Genomic DNA, 19733 nt, shown 5'->3' on the forward strand with positions numbered 1-19733 from the left:
TATGGGAAGAAGAGCAGAAATATTGATACAAAGCATACCAAAAAATAAGTCCTTATGGAAAATGTGTAAATATGTTATTTAAATCACAGTTGCTGAGTTTTCTGTCATTCTAGTTGGTTTGAAAATTACAGGATTAAAAACAATGTGAATACATGGTATCCAAAAACATATTAGTAATATTATGATGGGCAGAGTTTATGATATTAACATTGAAGTCTCCCATGATATAACAGTTCTTTCCCCACCTAGTTCCTATAGCAAGTGTGTCTGCCAAGCGGAGGTTGAATTGTTTTCTGTTATAGTTAGGTCTGTAAAATTCACCCAATGATTTTGGTTATCAATGGTTTCCACTGGATTCTCCAGACAACAACAACAACAACAACAAAAACAATCTTCTATATCATTCGTTTGAGAGTATTCCATGTCGTCATCAAAGAGACCTCCATCGGTTCGGCCTTCTCTACACCTGCAAACATGATTATAGTTTTCAATATGGTAGAGCTCTCTACATTATCTTTACGCAACCATGTGTCTGTAACTCCAAGAATATATATATATATTTTTAATTAATTCCAGATAATCCAAGGATAAGATGATTAAACATGTACATGCAAGACAGATAAAGCAGCATGTCTAAATGTATTTTAAATCTTTCTCAAGATAATACTTACGGTTAGACAAAATATTTAGTTTGATACCAGAAAAAGCAATTTATGTCAGGATCAAAACATTTTCTCTTATCATAACCACTCTCGAATTTGGTAAATGCAATGTGTAGTATTAGGTATTGACTAACAAAATGATAGTCCAGCTAGATGTTTCAGACAGTGCTGTGCCAAGCTCTTCATCACTGAGATGATTAAATGGATAAGGGCTCAATACACATACAGATTGTATAAAATGAACGATCGATCATATCATTACTGGGAAGAGATAGGCAGCGATTTGTCAGACGAGATAAGTAGTTCATACTGTGGACATCGGTCATGACGAAACGAAGTGACTGATGCATTCACTGAGAATGTAAGATAGCCCGTCAGAAAACAGAGTCATGTTTTTAATGATCACTGTTGAGATGGACTCATGATCTCTCCGAATCTCCGTGATTCCTCATCATTCCTGGGCCTCGCAACAAGGTGATCGCAGCTGATGACAGCGTATTCACCCCGTGCCCTAACCTCCGTCATAAGCAGGGAGCAGCTCCAGCTCTCTTCTTATGCAGTCTGTCAGAGAAGTCCTTAATGTATAGAGCCCACAGTGGAGGTGTCATAATACCCATAAAACCTAGCTGTTAAACATGGAAATGGTTCCAATCGTTTTTACACAATTCAATTTTCCCAAAGGGGATTTTAGAAACACTTAAAATGAGGGCTGTGTTTCGTGTAGGCTCACCCTGGCTTGCCGTTTTGGTTAACCATGTAAATCTCTCTAGGATAAGGTTGCTTTTATCAACATATTTGGCTGTATTTACTCTCATATTCATATGGTTTGATTTACACAAGTACATGTCCCACAATACAGCACTTCGGCAGTTTACAATGAAGATCTTTTATATCCCCCCTCCCCTCCCCTCCCCTCCTATCCTCTCTTCCCCTTCTCGTCTCTCTTCTCCTCCTCTCCCCTCTTCCTCTCCTCTCCTCCCTCTCCTCTCTTCCCCTCCTCTCCTCTCTTCCTCTCCTCTCCTCTCCTCTCCTCTCCTCTCCTCTCCTCTCCTCTCCTCTCCTCTCCTCTCCTCCCTCTCCTCTCTTCCCCTCCTCTCCTCTCTTCCTCTCCTCTCCTCTCCTCTCCTCTCCTCTCCTCTCCTCTCCTCTCTTCTCCTCTCCTCTCCTCTCCCTCCCCCCTCCTCTCCCTCTTCTCCTCCCCCTCCCACTCCTCTCCTCTCCTCTCTTCCTCTCCTCTCCTCTCTTCCTCTCCCCCCATCTCCTCTCTTCGCCTCCTCTCCTCTCCTCTCTTCCTCTTCCTCTCCTCTCCTCTCCTCTCCTCTCCTCTCCTCTCCTCTCCTCTCCTTTCCTCTCCTCTCCGCAGCTGAAGGCCTGTCTGGGGATACAGGTAGGGGACTGTGTAGCGTTAGTGCTCAACTTGGTCCATTCAGTGTCAAACATTTTTTTTAAAACTACTACTTCCCTGATTTCAGCTGGGAAGTCTCACATAAAAATAGCACTGTTCTTTTCAAAAGGTGACATTCACTCATGGTGAGTATGTACAGACAGTATGTCAATGTGATTGGATATGTAAATGATATGTAAATACAGATGGATGAGGAACATTTCTATAGGAGGATGAAAACGTTCTATTACATGTTACATTAAATTTTAACCCCCCCCCCCCCAAAAAAAAAACGAAATACACAAGTCACAATGTAAACTGTTGGATATCCTAACGCTGGCTGGATACCAATAGGAATTACAAATCAAATCTTATTGGTCACGTACACATATTTGTTATTGTGGGTGTTGTGAAATGCTTGTGTTCCTAGCTCCGACAGTGCAGTAGTATCTAACAAATATACATATCACTTTTCAGATAAATTTCCCAGGAAGGGGATGTCCATACTGGTGATGTTGACAGAGTGCTGAGAACGTTCTACTACATGTTCCATGACATTTTTAGGGATTTTAAATAAAAATAAAATACACAATGTCATGATCTTTGTCAACAAGATTTGACTGTGCACTTCTTTGCTGAGTTACTCTCGTCTCTGTCACGCTGGCTGCCTCCTGCTGCAAGGTGGTCAACAGCTGCTCCCCGGCTGCCACAATGGTCAGTGTCAACATAGAAATATAACATAAATAATAGACATTAGCCTTGCTGGAAAAGATAAGTTTGGTTGGAGTTTAAAAAACAGGCTTGACCAGGTCCCGGTTTCAGTTTTGTCTGAAGACCCACAAATACTGGTCCCGTAAGGTGAGTCTAGATACAGTGAGTTGACCGGCCTGTTTTCACCCTGTATGGTGAGTCTAGATGAGTTGACTGGCCTGTTTTCACCCTGTATGGTGTGTTAGATGAGTTGACTGGCCTGTTTTCACCCTGTATGGTGAGTCTAGATGAGTTGACTGGCCTGTTTTCACCCTGTATGGTGTGTTAGATGAGTTAACTGGCCTGTTTTCACTCTACCGTTCAAAAGTTTGGGGTCACTTAGAAGTTTCCTTGTTTTTGAAAGAAAAGCAAATTTTTGGTCCAGTAAAACAACATCAAATTGATCAGAAATACAGTTTAGACATTGTTAATGTTATAAATGACTATTGTAGCTGGAAACGGCAGACTTTTAATGGAATATCTACATAGGAGTACAGAGGTCCATTATCAGCAACCATCACTCCTGTGTTCCAATGGCACATTGTGTTAGCTAATCCAACTTTATCATTTTAAAAGGCTAATTAATCACCTCAACCCACAAGAAACCTAACTAAATCTACATAAAGTCCCTACAGAATAATCAGTTATATTAATAAATGACCGATTCAGTTAAGAAATTGTTCTAAATGAATAAACTGACTTGATTTAATAAAGTTTAAAAGGAACCATTCAAATGTTCTGCATCTATCCTATAGGAATCCTGACCTTGTGGATATTTCCTCTCAACATATCACTCAGATCACTCTGGGAGTGTTCGTACTCAACTCTGTTTAAGTCAGTGTCGACAACCGATTGGACAAGGGAAATGAAGAAATAACCAGCAGGGCCATAGGCTCCCTGTCTGTGAGTTGGCTACCCTAATATAGGGCATATCCTTGACCTGGAAATAAAAACAACTATTCTTTTTATTACTATGGTAAATAAATTCATAAGGTTATTGAAAAATAAAAGATTGCTAAGATTTGTTCTAGTTTCGCCTTGCTGTGTCTTCTGTAATAACACGGAACGAGTGACTTTCAGCAGACACACAGTTAACATTCCCAGCATGCCCACTCCTTCCCGGTGGCCAGCCTCCAGTTCACTGGCATGTGGTGTGCAACATGCTCTGGGTGGCCAGCCTCCACTTCACTGTCATGTGGTGCGCAACATGCTCTGGGTGGCCAGCCTCCAGTTCACTGTCATGTGGTGTGCAACATGCTGCGGGTGGCGCCGTGTAGCCACCTCCCCCACACTGCCCGCTGGCTGAAGCAGGAGTACAATATGGATTGTTAAGCAAGGCCTTCAGTCGCCACTGTATGTTCCTGTAGACTTTGGCAGCGTCTAGGGCCAAGAAACAGAATCAGAAGGAAGTGGAGGAGGAGGGGGACAGATAGATGCCTCTTAAATCTAATGTTGGTTTATAGTAAAGCTGTACAGCAATTGGACCTGAATAGCTACAGGGCAAAAAAAAATAGGAATTAAGATGCGGGGTTTCGTTTCAAACCTGCATGAAAACATCTTATTTACCTAATTGACTGTTCATCAGGACCTTGGTTAATTGAATCCTTGAGTAGATTAGAAGGAGTGCAAAGGGCGAATAGAGTTATCACACACATCACATAGTAGGCGTTCCCTAATAGGAAATATGCAAATACATGCTAGAACGCGCCAATAGGATCTTGCTTACTCGTACTTGGCTCTGCCCCCCTCCTGGCTAGTTCTGCCCACTAGGGTGCAACTTTCACATTCCCACATTCGGGAAATTGCATTTTTTGTGTGTCCCACCCAGTTTTATCATTGGAATGTGATACAAAAACGAGGCACTTGGGGTGCTTTAGGACCCTGCAGGCGTCTCTGTGCAGTCGGGTAGGCTGTTTGTAGCGTTTACCCAATTGGATAAAACAAATTAGAATATTATGTCCCACCCATTTCTAAAACCGAAGTTGCTTCCCTGCTGCCCACCATGAATAATTTGTTCCCAATGGAAACAACAGGTTGTGGTCTATCTTTGATTAGTTAGAAAAATCTTTGCGACTAGCCTCATTAATAAGAGAGAGAGAGACCCAACTCGGCACTGCATCTCAGTGCAAGAGGTGTCAGTCACCGCAGTCCCTGGTTTGAATCCAGGCTGCATCACATCTGGCTGTGATTGGGAGTCCCATAGGGCAGGGCACAATTGGTCCAGCGTCATACGGGTTTGGCCGGGTTAGGCCATCATTGTAAATAATCATTTGTTCTTAACTGACTTGTCTAGTTAAATAAAGGTTAGATTTAAAAAAAATTGTATTAACTAGTAACACAAACATACAGAGGTGGAAAAAGTATTAAAATGTCATACTTGAGAAAAAATAAAAATATAAAATGACTCAAGTGAAAGTAACCCAGTAAAATACTACTTGAGTAGTAAAAATGTACTTAAGTACAGTGGTGGAAAAAGTACTCAATTGCCATACTTGAGTAAAAGTAAATACTACACACCAAATTCTTTATACAACACATCAAAAACCAGACGGCACCATTTCCTTTTTTAGTACTTTTTTTGACAGCCAGGGGCAACTCCAACGCAATTTAGACAGCCAGGGGCAACTCCAACGCAATTTAGACAGCCAGGGGCAACTCCAACGCAATTTAGACAGCCAGGGGCAACTCCAACGCAATTTAGACAGCCAGGGGCAACTCCAATGCAATTTAGACAGCCAGGGGCAACTCCAACGCAATTTAGACAGCCAGGGGCAACTCCAATGCAATTTAGACAGCCAGGGGCAACTCCAACGCAATTTAGAAAAATAAGCATTTGTGTTTAGTGAGTCCACCAGATCAGAGGCAGTAGGGATGACCAGGGATGTTCTCTGTTTAGTGAGTCCACCAGATCAGAGGCAGTAGGGATGACCAGGGATGTTCTCTGTTTAGTGAGTCCACCAGATCAGAGGCAGTAGGGATGACCAGGGATGTTCTCTGTTTAGTGAGTCCACCAGATCAGAGGCAGTAGGGATGACCAGGGATGTTCTCTGTTTAGTGAGTCCACCAGATCAGAGGCAGTAGGGATGACCAGGGATGTTCTCTGTTTAGTGAGTCCACCAGATCAGAGACAGTAGGAATAACCAGGGATGTTCTCTGTTTAGTGAGTCCACCAGATCAGGGGCAGTAGGGATGACCAGGGATGTTCTCTGTTTAGTGAGTCCACCAGATCACAGGCAGTAGGGATGACCAGGGATGTTCTCTGTTTAGTGAGTCCTCCAGATCAGAGGCAGTAGGGATGACCAGGGATGTTCTCTGTTTAGTGAGTCCACCAGATTAGAGGCAGTAGGGATGACCAGGGATGTTCTCTGTTTAGTGAGTCCTCCAGATCAGAGGCAGTAGGGATGACCAGGGATGTTCTCTGTTTAGTGAGTCCTCCAGATCAGAGGCAGTAGGGATGACCAGGGATGTTCTCTTGATAAGTGTGTGAATTGGACATTTTTCCTGTCCTGCTAAGCATTCAAAATGTAACTAGTACTTTTGGGTGTCATGGAAAATGTATGGAGTAAAAAGTACATCATTTTATTTAGGAAGTAGTCAAAAATATAAATAGTAAAGGACAGATACTCCAATAAACTACTTTTAAAAAATACTACTTTACACCACTGCAAACATAGGCACAGACACATGCATACACACACATGATAACATATGCACTATACATACACACGTACAGATGGATTTTGTGTTGTAGATATGTGGTAATGGAATATGGGCCCGAGGGCACACACACAGTGTGTTGTAAATTCTGTAATGAATGTATTGTAATGTTTTTAAAATTGTATAACCGCCTTAATTCTGCCGGACCCCAGGAAGAGTAAATATAAATACAAAATGACATGAATATCCATAGCCATCTCGTGACAACTCGATACAAAGTAGTTTTTCTCCGTTGCCGGGATGTGTCCTACTTATATACGTACACTCGTAACAACTTAAGCATTAAAATAAACTTCCATTCGATCAGATAAACCTCACGTAGCAAACATGCCATTCATTTTTTGTCGACCAAATTCGACACTCATTGACCCAAAAACTCCATGCTTGGTGGGCGAAACAACGCCACCTGCTGGAGAGATACAGAGTTTCCGCCAAGTTGGGTCTCTCGCTTTCTCTTCCTCTCTTTTAATCAGAAATCACATTTTCTACATTCTTTTTCTGACGTGAAATTGTTTGGTTCAAATCCAACCCTTGTACTGTACATGAAAATAAGGGTCTGGCAATTTGTAGGCTAATTAAACATGTTAAAATGTAAATAATGTGCCATGGGGAGCGTCGTAATTCTACATCGCGTATTTGCCGAGAATGATTTTAGAATACAGAGACTAAATCAGAAGGTCAATGGTATGGAGGAGGATTGCAGAGATGTTGGTGTTGGTGGTGGGTAAAGACAGATTTGCAAGTCAAAGCCACAATTTCCTTTGCCCAAAGTACCATCCATGTGTATGTAGACCTATGTATTTTACAGGAAGTGAGCTATTCATCAATGTCATGACACCAGTATAATGAAAGAGACATATCCTATAATATGAGAATCATAACGTTGAAATACCATTATCCAATTGGTAGCATATTACATGCGAAATGCATGCTTACTGTATCACTTAGAATATTATAATGCATGTTACTGGTGATTTCTATCCTTTGGCGGGCAAATTTCACAATTTAAATTTACTCAACACATTCACAAATGGTGGCTTTGAGCAGTTTTGAGGTTTAGGTTGCTTGATGTTCATAGCTAGCTAGCATCAAATCAAATTGTATTCGTCACATACACATGGTTAGCAGATGTTATTGAGTGTAGCGAAATGCAAAAACATTGTAGTGCACATTTTTCTTCACCCACCAACAACACCAAAAATCTCTGCAATCCTCCTCCATGCCTTTGACCTTATGATTTTGTCTCTGTATTCTAGAAATGCAAAATCATATCGAATTGAACACCATATAGTGATAATTTGCTTTCCTCCATTTCTGGGCGGATGTGCTTTCCCGGAACCGACAAGCAGAACTATGTTTCATGAACTGAAGATTTTTAAACAAACATCTGCTCGTCACCGATGACCGCATGCAATTTGCATAAAGTAGAGCGGAGCTGAATGTTTTCAACTACTCCCCTAAGCAGATCACCTTCCCACAATCCCTTGCGCATTGTTTCGCGTCCTTCCGTTGAAAATGAATGGGGGCGGGCCTTCGTCTGAAGAGTTCGGAAGTGGTGGAAACCCTACATGAGAATTTATTTTTTGTAAACTAAACGTTTCGTGTGTTTCAAATTAATAGGTGTTTAACCTAGTGCCTAATTAATACACACTGCAAAGCACAAATAACATTTAACTTTTCAAAATGTGCATTTGCAATACATATCTAAAATCGCCCAATTTTGTATCTAGGTCATGTGACGGGATACATACATGTTTTAATATATTTTGTTCAGGCAAAAAATGTAACAGAAGAACCATCCCCACGTATCACATTTGATGTTAACTCCGAGATTGGCAAATTCTAGTGGTCATTGGTGTGAAAATATTCATCTAGTATAATACAAAGTATAATATAATCTACTATAATATAAAGCAAGTTTCTGGTTGGTTAGATGGTCTGATTCAATAGTTGTGATTGGATACATTTATATTTCCTGAGTATCTAATCCCGCCTCTCAATACATTCACCAGTAGTCGACCCGCTTTCGTTATCTGTGGAACAAAATAACCCACCGTAACGTTTTGGATCATAAAAGGGACAACAGTGGGTGCCTTGTTTCCAAAAGTATGGATGTAACAACAGATCACATTCGTGACAAACTAATCAAGGAGTTCGGAGCGATACATGTGGTATGTGTCATGTTTCCCCATTCTCCAATGAATGCGCACACGTATGCTGCAACCCATAACGTTAGTGGGCTACGTTATCTATATTGGCCATTTTGTATTTAACATTTACACTGCTCCTGGAGAGCTACTGTGTGTTCAAGCTTTTGCACACTCTCAGGGGTGGGCAACACCAATCCTTGAGGGCCTTGATTGGTGTCACACTTTTTATCCCATGCCTAGCAGTAGCCTGAATCTACTAATCAATTGCTCATGATCAGTGTTGTATATTAGCGACACCTAGTGGTGTAACACCAGCGGGGAACTAGGGAGTCCAGTCAATACAATTACAAACAGAAAATTAGTTCAAGTTTTGTCACATACACAGGATACAGCAGGTGTAAAACAGTACAGTGAAATGCTTTATCTTGCGAGCACTTTCCCGACAATGCACAATACAGGTAATAATATAGAGAGGAAGAAAAACTGGAAATATGAGAGAAGAAGAAAAACTGGAAATATGAGAGAAGAAGAAAAAAAATAAGCCAAGCACTAGAATTCAGTTGAGTCGTGTGTTTAGTGCAGGACTGGAGGAAAAACATGCACCCCCCCAGTGGTTTTGGCCATTCCTGGGCTGATGTATGACCTCACCAATTACCTTTCTTTCTTTTGACAGGAGGTTGAAGACACATCCTCTAACCGATGTGCTGCCAGCTTCAAAGTTTTTTAAATTTATTTATACCTTTATTTAACTAGGCAAGTCAGTTAAGAACAAATTCTTATTTTCAAAGACGGCCTAGGAACAGTGGGTTAACTGCCTGTTCAGGGGCAGAACGACAGATTAAAATCTAATATAATAATTTGTTCTTAACTGACTTGCCTAGTTAAATAAAGGTGAAATAAATTCAAGATTTTCCTGGAAAAAGAAGAAGGTGAGCAGGTACAAAAATCAAATTGTAACAATGAATGATTAGACTCAAGGAAATTGCTTTTCAGACTGGAAAGCCCAAATGAAAATGCTTTCCAAGAAGTGTGAGATCAAGTGTAACTGAATAAAATGGACTGGCACAGCTTTGAATATTAATAATATGACTCCTCTATTGCACAAAGCACTAGAACAAAGAGTGTAGGTGCACTGGCTCCTCGTGTGTAGTGAGTGAGCTGCAATTGATTTTTCACACTGAATTAACAACTTATTGTTCTGGTCTGGAACATGAGTCAGACTCGCCAAAAGAGAAAATAATAAATATTATTTGTAAACATCTCCCCCCTGTTCTAGTGCCCAGCCTGCTCCCACATTGTTAGGCGTCTGCTGGCCAGCCCAGCCACTTGGCCCCCAGATCTCACTACTTGTGCTGTTCCTGCCTTTTCCCCTGGTTAATCTCAGAGGCCAGTACCAGGTCCTGTGGGCTGGTAGCCACCCTGCTGACCTGTGGGACAGTGACCGACCCTGTTCTGGGCTGCCAGGTCTTCATGCCTGCTCCTAGTGCTACTGTCTCATCAAACACACAGCAGAAGGGTGCACGTATCCTTTTTATATGCATCTTGTGTGTCCACTCTGCGATCATGAATTCTGCTACATTCTTAGAAACAAAGGAATTGCCCAGGCCTGTGACCTATTGGGACAGCTGAGGAACCCCTTTGGAACCCTTTTCTCTTAAGAGTGTATGTCTGTTTGAGGAAAGGCGAGGAATGCCCAATGGGTAAACATCTGTAGTATATACTGTATCTGGGGTCTGTAAAGGAGCAAGGATGTCTAACAGGCTGAGGTTTGCAGCATAACTCAGTTGAGGTTTGCCCTGACTGTGAGATTAGTCACGCCCTGGGTATCTTGGTTCAATCATAGTAATTATAGGCCCCTTGGCTACATTTACACATGCAGACAAATTATAATATTTTGCCTAATTATTGCTCTTTTGACAAATCAGATCTTTAGCTAATAATTGGACAAACAGATCAGAATTGGGCTCCATGTGTAAATGCAGCCCCTGTGTTTCCCAAATGTGCATTTTTAAAAAAAAACTTGTGATTAAATGAACAGCTTTATTCTGCCGTCCTGCTTTGCATTGTGACTCACCTGCACAGTCACTGACTGAGTGCAGAGTGGGAGAAAGCAAAACCAGTCGGAGACAAAGACATGACCCCGTCTCTGAGGATGTGAGGATTACTTCCACCACTTTTCTCCTCATGCCCAGGCTCCCATGCGGAAAACGGAAGGAACAGCATGGGAGAAGGAGAGATGGGAGGAGACAGGAGGGAAATGGTGCTCACGTTGTATCCATTTCACTGACTACCACTCTTCTTCTTCTCAGGGGGCTGAGATGTTTTAAGCCCCTACTCTAGATGGCCCAAAATGGAATATGATGTTCATGATCAGGGTTTGGGTAGGTTGCTTCCTAAATGTCGGGGCGGCAGGGTAGCCTAGTGGTTAGAGCGTTGAACTAGGAACCGGAAGGTTGCACGTTCAAACCCCCGAGCTGACAAGGTACAAATCTTTTGTTCTGCCCCTGAACAAGGCAATTAACCCACTGTTCCTAGGCCGTCATTGAAAATAAGAATTTGTTCTTAACTGACTTGCCTAGTTAAATAAATGTACAGTTAGTTACCTGTCCAGAATTGTAATCAGTAATGTAACTTGGATTACTCATCTCTAATGCTTCACCTCCTTATTGATTGGCAACTTGAGCTGGAGTTCTTATTTGGATTACTCAAACTCAGTAACGTAATCTGATTACATTCCGTTACTTTTAGATTACTTTCCCCTTTAAGAGGCATTAGAAGAAGACAACAAAATATGTGACCAATTGAACGACATCTGTTGCAGGATAAATCAATGTTAAAGTTTACATAGCTGGCCATATATGGATGTTAAATTTTACTTTATGGGTTGGTTATGTAGGCTTCCTCTAACCCATCGCTTTCTACTACATATACATATACATAAAATTATATATTTACATTAATATACAGTAAATCATTTATACGTCCAAAAATGTATGTAGCAACTACAGAATTCCCCTTTAAGTCTATAAAATGTGTGCAAGTTTGAGCATGTGTCCATTAGGCCTGTGGATTTTCTTTTTATATCAGCATGAATTAGATTGAGAAATAAAAGCCCCACTTTTATTCCATAGGCTGGGATCTGCACTGTGCAGCAGTTGTTTCATAGGCTGGGATCTGCACTGTGCAGCTGTTGTTCCATAGGCTGGGATCTGCACTATGCAGCTGTTGTTCCATAGGCTGGGATCTGCACTATGCAGCTGTTGTTCCATAGGCTGGGATCTGCACTATGCAGCTGTTGTTCCATAGGCTGGGATCTGCACTATGCAGTTGTTGTTCCATAGGCTGGGATCTACACTATGCAGCTGTTGTTCCATAGGCTGGGATCTGCACTATGCAACTGTTGTTCCATAGGCTGGGATCTGCACTATGCAGCTGTTGTTCCATAGGCTTGGATCTGCACTATGCAGCTGTTGTTCTATAGGCTGGGATCTGCACTATGCAGCTGTTGTTCCATAGGCTGGGATCTGCACTATACAGCTGTTGTTCCATAGGCTGGGATCTGCACTATACAGCTGTTGTTCCATAGGCTGGGATCTGCACTATGCAACTGTTGTTCCATAGGCTGGGATCTGCACTATGCAGCTGTTGTTCCATAGGCTTGGATCTGCACTATGCAGCTGTTATTCTATAGGCTGGGATCTGCACTGTGCAGCTGTTGTTCCATAGGCTGGGATCTGCACTATGCAACTGTTGTTCCATAGGCTGGGATCTGCACTATGCAACTGTTGCAAGAGCGCATTTTTCACTGGCTGTCCATTGGTTTCAAAAACAATGATTGATAGGCAGCTTAAACTTCTATGGATTCAACCATTATTGGGTTGAAATACACATTTAGATTTGTGAACAGCCACCCACAACAACCACAATCCATAAGGCGCAAATAGCTAAATGAGAGAGCAGCAGTGTGATTCACATCAATGCGCTATGTAGATATCAATAATAAGTGATATCTGTATCTCCGTAGACTACACCCCCACTGTCATCCTTTCCTCCAAGCGTTTATTCAAGTTGGATAATCTTTGGATGCCGACAGCAGTCGCACCATTGGAAGACATAGCTTGGACAGTAGCCTACAAAAGCCTATTCCTGCTCTTTTCCCGAAATCATAGTGGTCTCTGATTGGTGGTCATCATTTGTTGTGTCATCATCCTGGTCTCTGATTGGTGGTCATCATTTGGTGTGTCATCATAGTGGTCTCTGATTTGTGGTCAGACTCCCTCAGGTGGAACAAATTTAAACGTGCGCCTTTTTTTTCAATGCTGATTTGAATGTCATTGTGAAAACAGAGAAGGGTCAAAGATCATTTTTTTTTTCCCCCAAAACATCCTTTCTGAATTTAAAAGTAATCCTCGAAGTAATCATCTAGCGTTTCAAAAGTATCTGTAATCTGATTACAATGCAATTTTAGCTGGTAATTTAATGGATTACACTTAACCGTTAATCTTTTACAAAAAGTCAACCCTGCTCATGATACTCATTGTGGAAGGTGGACAAGTTGAAAAGCCTTGTTTCCCATTTGGTGATACGGTATGTAACACTGCGCTGTGATTGGTTTCTTTTGAGTAAGTCAGGCTTTCGGGGCGCATCATAACAATAAGTAGAGATAAACTTCAGTACATCTTTGCTTTCACCGTGTTGGTGAAAGCGGATCCTGTGTTCTGCCTTTCACCCAGGACAACGGAATGGATCCCAGCCGGCGACCCCAAAAAAAACGACTTCGTAAAAAGGGGAAACGAAGCGGTCTTCTGGTCAGACTCCGGAGACGGGCACATCGCGCACCACTCCCTAGCATTCTTCTCGCCAATGTCCAGTCTCTTGACAACAAGGTTGATGAAATCCGAGCAAGGGTAGCATTCCAGAGGGACATCAGAGACTGTAACGTTCTTTGCTTCACGGAAACGTGGCTCACTGGAGAGACGCTATCGGAGTCGGTGCAGCCAGCTGGTTTCTCCACGCATCGCGCCGACAGAAACAAACATCTTTCTGGTAAGAAGAGGGGCGGGGGCGTATGCTTCATGGTTAACGAGACGTGGTGTGGCCACAACAACATACAGGAACTCAAGTCCTTCTGTTCACCTGATTTAGAATTCCTCACAATCAAATGTCGACCGCATTATCTACCAAGGGAATTCTCTTCGATTATAATCACAGCCGTATATATTCCCCCCCAAGCAGACACATTGATGGCTCTGAACGAACTTTATTTGACTCTTTGCAAACTGGAATCCATATATCCGGAGGCTGCATTCATTGTAGCTGGGGATTTTAACAAGACTAATCTGAAAACAAGACTCCCTAAATTGTATCAGCATATCGATTGCGCAACCAGGGCTGGAAAAACCTTGGATCATTGCTATTCTAACTTCCGTGACGCATATAAGGCCCTGCCCCGCCCTCCTTTCGGAAAAGCTGACCACGACTCCATTTTGTTGATCCCTGCCTACAGACAGAAACTAAAACAAGAAGCTCCCGCGCTGAGGTCTGTTCAACGCTGGTCCGACCAATCTGATTCCACACTCCAAGACTGCTTCCATCACGTGGACTGGGATATGTTTCGTATTGCGTCAGACAACAACATTGACGAATACGCTGATTCGGTGAGCGAGTTCATTAGAACGTGCGTTGAATATGTCGTTCCCATAGCAACGATTAAAACATTCCCAAACCAGAAACCGTGGATTGATGGCAGCATTCGCGTGAAACTGAAAGCGCGAACCACTGCTTTTAATCAGGGCAAGGTGACCGGAAACATGACCGAATACAAACAGTGTAACTATTCCCTCCGCAAGGCAATCAAACAAGCTAAGCGTCAGTATAGAGACAAAGTAGAATCTCAATTCAACGGCTCAGACACAAGAGGTATGTGGCAGGGTCTACAGTCAATCACGGATTACAAAAAGAAAACCAGCCCAGTCACGGACCAGGATGTCTTGCTCCCAGGCAGACTAAATAACTTTTTTGACCCGCTTTGAGGACAATACAGTGCCACTGACACGGCCCGCAACCAAAACATGCGGACTCTCCTTCACTGCAACCGACGTGAGGAAAACATTTAAACGTGTCAACCCTCACAAGGCTGCAGGCCCAGACGGCATCCCCAGCCGCGCCCTCAGAGCATGCGCAGACCAGCTGGCTGGTGTGTTTACGGACATATTCAATCAATCCCTATCCCAGTCTGTTGTTCCCACATGCTTCAAGAGGGCCACCATTGTTCCTGTTCCCAAGAAAGCTAAGGTAACTGAGCTAAACGACTACCGCCCCATAGCACTCATTTCCGTCATCATGAAGTGCTTTGAGAGACTAGTCAAGGACCATATCACCTCCACCCTACCTGAAACCCTAGACCCACTCCAATTTGCTTACCGCCCAAATAGGCCCACAGACGATGCAATCTCAACCACACTGCACACTGCCCTAACCCATCTGGACAAGAGGAATACCTATGTGAGAATGCTGTTCATCGACTACAGCTCGGCATTTAACACCATAGTGCCCTCCAAGCTTGTCATCAAGCTCGAGACCCTGGGTCTCGACCCCGCCCTGTGCAACTGGGTACTGGACTTCCTGACGGGCCGCCCCCAGGTGGTGAGGCTAGGCAACAACATCTCCACCCCGCTGATCCTCAACACTGGGGCCCCACAAGGGTGCGTTCTGAGCCCTCTCCTGTACTCCCTGTTCACCCACGACTGCGTGGCCACGCACGCCTCCAACTCAATTATCAAGTTGCGGACGACACAACAGTGGTAGGCTTGATTACCAACAACAACGAGACGGCCTACAGGGAGGAGGTGAGAGCCCTCGGAGTGTGGTGTCAGGAAAATAACCTCACACTCAACGTCAACAAAACTAAGGAGATGATTGTGGACTTCAGGAAACAGCAGAGGGAACACCCCCCTATCCACATCGATGGAACAGTAGTGGAGAGGGTAGTAAGTTCAGGAGGCTGAAGAAATTCGGCTTGTCACCAAAAGCACTCACAAACTTCTACAGATGCACAATCGAGAGCATCCTGTCGGGCTGTATCACCGCCTGGTACGGAAACTGCTCCGCCCACAACCGTAATGCTCTCCAGAGGGTAGTGAGGTCTGCACAACGCATCACCGGGGGCAAACTACCTGCCCTCCAGGACACCTACACCACCCGATGTCACAGGAAGGCCATAAAGATCATCAAGGACAACAACCACCCGAGCCACTGCCTGTTCACCCCGCTATCATCCAGAAGGCGAGGTCAGTACAGGTGCATCAAAGCTGGGACCGAGAGACCTGAAATACAGCTTCTATCTCAAGGCCATCAGACTGTTAAACAGCCACCACTAACATTGAGTGGCTGCTGCCAACACACTGACTCAACTCCAGCCACTTTAATAATGGGAATTGATGGGAAATGATGTAAAATATATCACTAGCCACTTTAAACAATGCTACCTAATATAATGTTTACATAACCTACATTATTCATCTCATATGTATACAGTATACTGTACTCTATATCATCTACTGCATCTTTATGTAATACATGTATCACTAGCCACTAACTATGCCACTTTGTTTACATACTCATCTCATATGTATATACTGCACTCAATACCATCTACTGTATCTTGCCTATGCCGCTCTGTACCATCACTCATTCATATATCTTTATGTACATATTCTTTATCCCCTTACACTTGTGTCTATAAGGTAGTAGTTTTTGAATTGTTAGCTAGATTACTTGTTGGTTATTACTGCATTGTCGGAACTAGAAGCACAAGCATTTCGCTACACTCGCATTAACATCTGCTAACCATTTGTATGTGACAAATAACATTTGATTTGATTTGATTTACACCAATAGGAGAAGAGTCCACTCACACTGTCACCCATGTATAATATGTGCAATTCAGTCAGAAAATGAAGTAGGCTAAAATAAGCAGATACTATTTGGACAAAATAACTGGAAATAAGAACTCCAGCTGGAAGTGGGCTCAGGCAGCCAATCAATAAGGAGGTGAAGCATTAGAGATGAAAATAGAACAGAGAGAGGGCCAGTGTTATTAACACTGCTTGAGTCATATCTCCACAGGGTCCAGCTTTTACACACACACACACACACACACACACACACACACACACACACACACACACACACACACACACACACACACACACACACACACACACACACACACACACACACACACACACACACACACACACACACACCTGCTACCCTTGACTTGATTTGGTGAGCAAGAAGACACGTCTCATTTAGGTTCCATTAGTGCAACTTGTGTCTGTGTCAACCCCCCCCCCCCTTCAATCATATCTCAAAACACAGCATAGACTATTTTATAAACAGACAGACATTATTTTTAACCACTTTTTATTTGCTAAAACCTGTAAAACTGACAAACTGTTGACCAATAAGATCCGTGTTGCTGAAGATGGTCGATAAAAGACATCTCGGAGATACACAGCACCTGTATGTCTTCAGAAAGGTTTCGCTCCCCTTGACTTTCTTCACGTTTTATGTTACAGCCAGAACTTAAAATGGATCCAATTATGATTTTTTTCTTGTAACTGGTCTACACACAATAACACAATGTCAAAAGTGGAAATGTTTTTGTGGTTGTAATTTTTTACAAATTAATTTAAAAAAATGAAAAATGAAAAGCTGAAATGTCAACCCCTTTGTTATGACAAAGCCTTAATTAGTTTGGGAGTAAAAATCTACTTAAGTCACATAATAAATTGAATGAACTTACTCTGTGTGCAATAATAGTGTTTAACATGCTTTTTGAATGCCTACCTCATCTCTGTACCCCCACACATACAATTAACTGTAAGCGGTCGAGCTGTGAATTTCAAACACAGATTCAACCCCAAAGACTCGCAAAGGGCACCTATTGGTAGATGGGTACAAGTAAAGAAGCAGTCATTGAATATCCCTTTGAGCCTGGTGAAGCTATTAATTACACTTTGGATGGTGTATCAATACACCCAGTCACTACAAATTCAGATTCCAAGAACACAGGATGAGATGTTACTATCCTTTGTGCAAGCACTTCCAAGAGTTAATGAACAGTGAGCCTGGTGAAATTTGGGGAGCGCATCATCAGTAGTGTACCTTTGGTTCCTAGGGTGTTTCGGCCTTTCACACTATACACCCTCCCCAAAGGCGGCCAGCGACAGGGTGATCAATCCTACGCTTGCGTCCCATTCCCAATTAGTCATAGGAGTTGCCTTGTTGATGATAGCCAACATCCCATGGGACTATGCATGGCAGGGGCATCCTCCTCCCTGAGTCAAGCATTGTTGACCGCATACCTCCTGGCCCTCTCACTTCGGGGCCCAGCTGGGGTCTTTCCTCTTCATCCAGAGCCACTGACTGCTGCCTTCTGCCGCCTCCGATACAGCTTTGATTGCCGAACGCTGGCTCTGGCCCTTAATTCCAAGGTCTCTAAGCAGTCTGGTTGTAGATGTTGCCACAAAACCTCTGCAGCCCACCTCCACTGGTCGGACTTCTGTGTTCCAGCCATGATGCCGTGCTTCGGCAGCTAGATCGGCATAGCGCAGATGCTTTCGCTCATAAGCCTCATCTACTGAGTCTTCCCAGGGTACTGTGAGCTCAATGATGAAGACCTTCTTGAGTGAACGGGACCAGAGCACCATGTCAGGTCTTAGGGTGGTGGTTGCGATCTCCGGAGGAAACACAAGTTGCCGGCCAATGTCAGCTAGCATTTTCCAGTCGCGGGCCAAGCGCAGCTGGTCTCGCTCTAATGGTGTCGAGCCGCGCTTCGGTGGTTTAGCCCCTTCGTGGACAAAGTTTGTCCGTAAGAGGTGTGATGCTGCTGGGGGTGGTAGGGAGTTGGTGGCAGCTCGCTTGTCCTCCAGGGCGGACGCAAGGTTTTTAAGGACTTGGTTGTGACGCCAAGTGTAGCGTCCTTGAGTGAGGCTTGTTTTACACCCTGTGAGAATGTGCCTGAGGTTGGCTGGCATGGAACAGAGGGCACAGTCCGGATCTTCACCATACCATTGGTGAAGATTAACTGGTGTTGGAAGGACGTCATATGTTGCTCTGATGGAGAAGCTCAACCGCCTCGCTTCCATGGCCCACAGATCCTTCCAGCTTATCTTCCTCTTCTCCACACTGTCCCATCGAGTCCACTGTCCCTGTTTGGAAAGAGAGACTGCCTTGGCCCACCTTGCAGCCTCCTCCTGATGGCGTACTTCCTGCACTACCATCTTCCGCCGCTCTGGTGCAGTGGCCTTACTCCAAGCAGCACGGCTAGTTAGCCCAAGGCCTCCTCTCCCTTGCTGAACATGACCCACAATGTCAGCATGTCTGAGGGCTGCTGTTGCCTCCTGGACTGCTTTTCCTGGCCTCCATTTGCGCCCAGTTGCCAAGGTCGGCGCGTTGTTGCTCACCACTGGGTCTCGAGATTCATTCAGTGTCATCTGGAGCCTGGTTTTTGAGCACTTGAATTCCTCTGTTAGACTGGTGAGGGGCAGCTTGAGGACACCATCTCCATAGAGGCCTATGGTGGTAAGGCATCGTGGAACTCCGAGCCACTTCTTTAAGTAGCCTGTGACTACTCTTTCCATCTTCTCCACTGTTGAGATTGGAACCTCATACACTGCTAAGGGCCACAACACCCGGGGTAGGAGACCAAACTGCAGACACCAGGCCTTTAACTTTCCAGGTAGCTGGGTGTTGTCGATGGACTGTAGGCTACTACTGATGTCTTTGCGCAGCTGTTGCACCTGGTCTTTGTCCTTCAGGCTTGCATCATACCACCTTCCAAGGCTTTTTACCGGCTGCTCAGACACTGTTGGGATTTGGTCATCTCCGATGAAGAATTTCAGGTCAGAGAGTACTCCCTTCACAATCGAGATGCTGCGTGACTTGGATGGTTTAATCTTCATACGGGCCCAGCTGATGTTCTCCTCGAGTTTTCTGAGCAGTCTCCTGGTGCATGGGACAGTGGTGGTCAATGTTGTAATGTCGTCCATGTAGGCTCTGAGT

Source organism: Oncorhynchus clarkii, chromosome 21 (genome assembly GCF_045791955.1).
Source record: "Oncorhynchus clarkii lewisi isolate Uvic-CL-2024 chromosome 21, UVic_Ocla_1.0, whole genome shotgun sequence".
Classification (NCBI taxonomy): domain Eukaryota; kingdom Metazoa; phylum Chordata; class Actinopteri; order Salmoniformes; family Salmonidae; genus Oncorhynchus; species Oncorhynchus clarkii.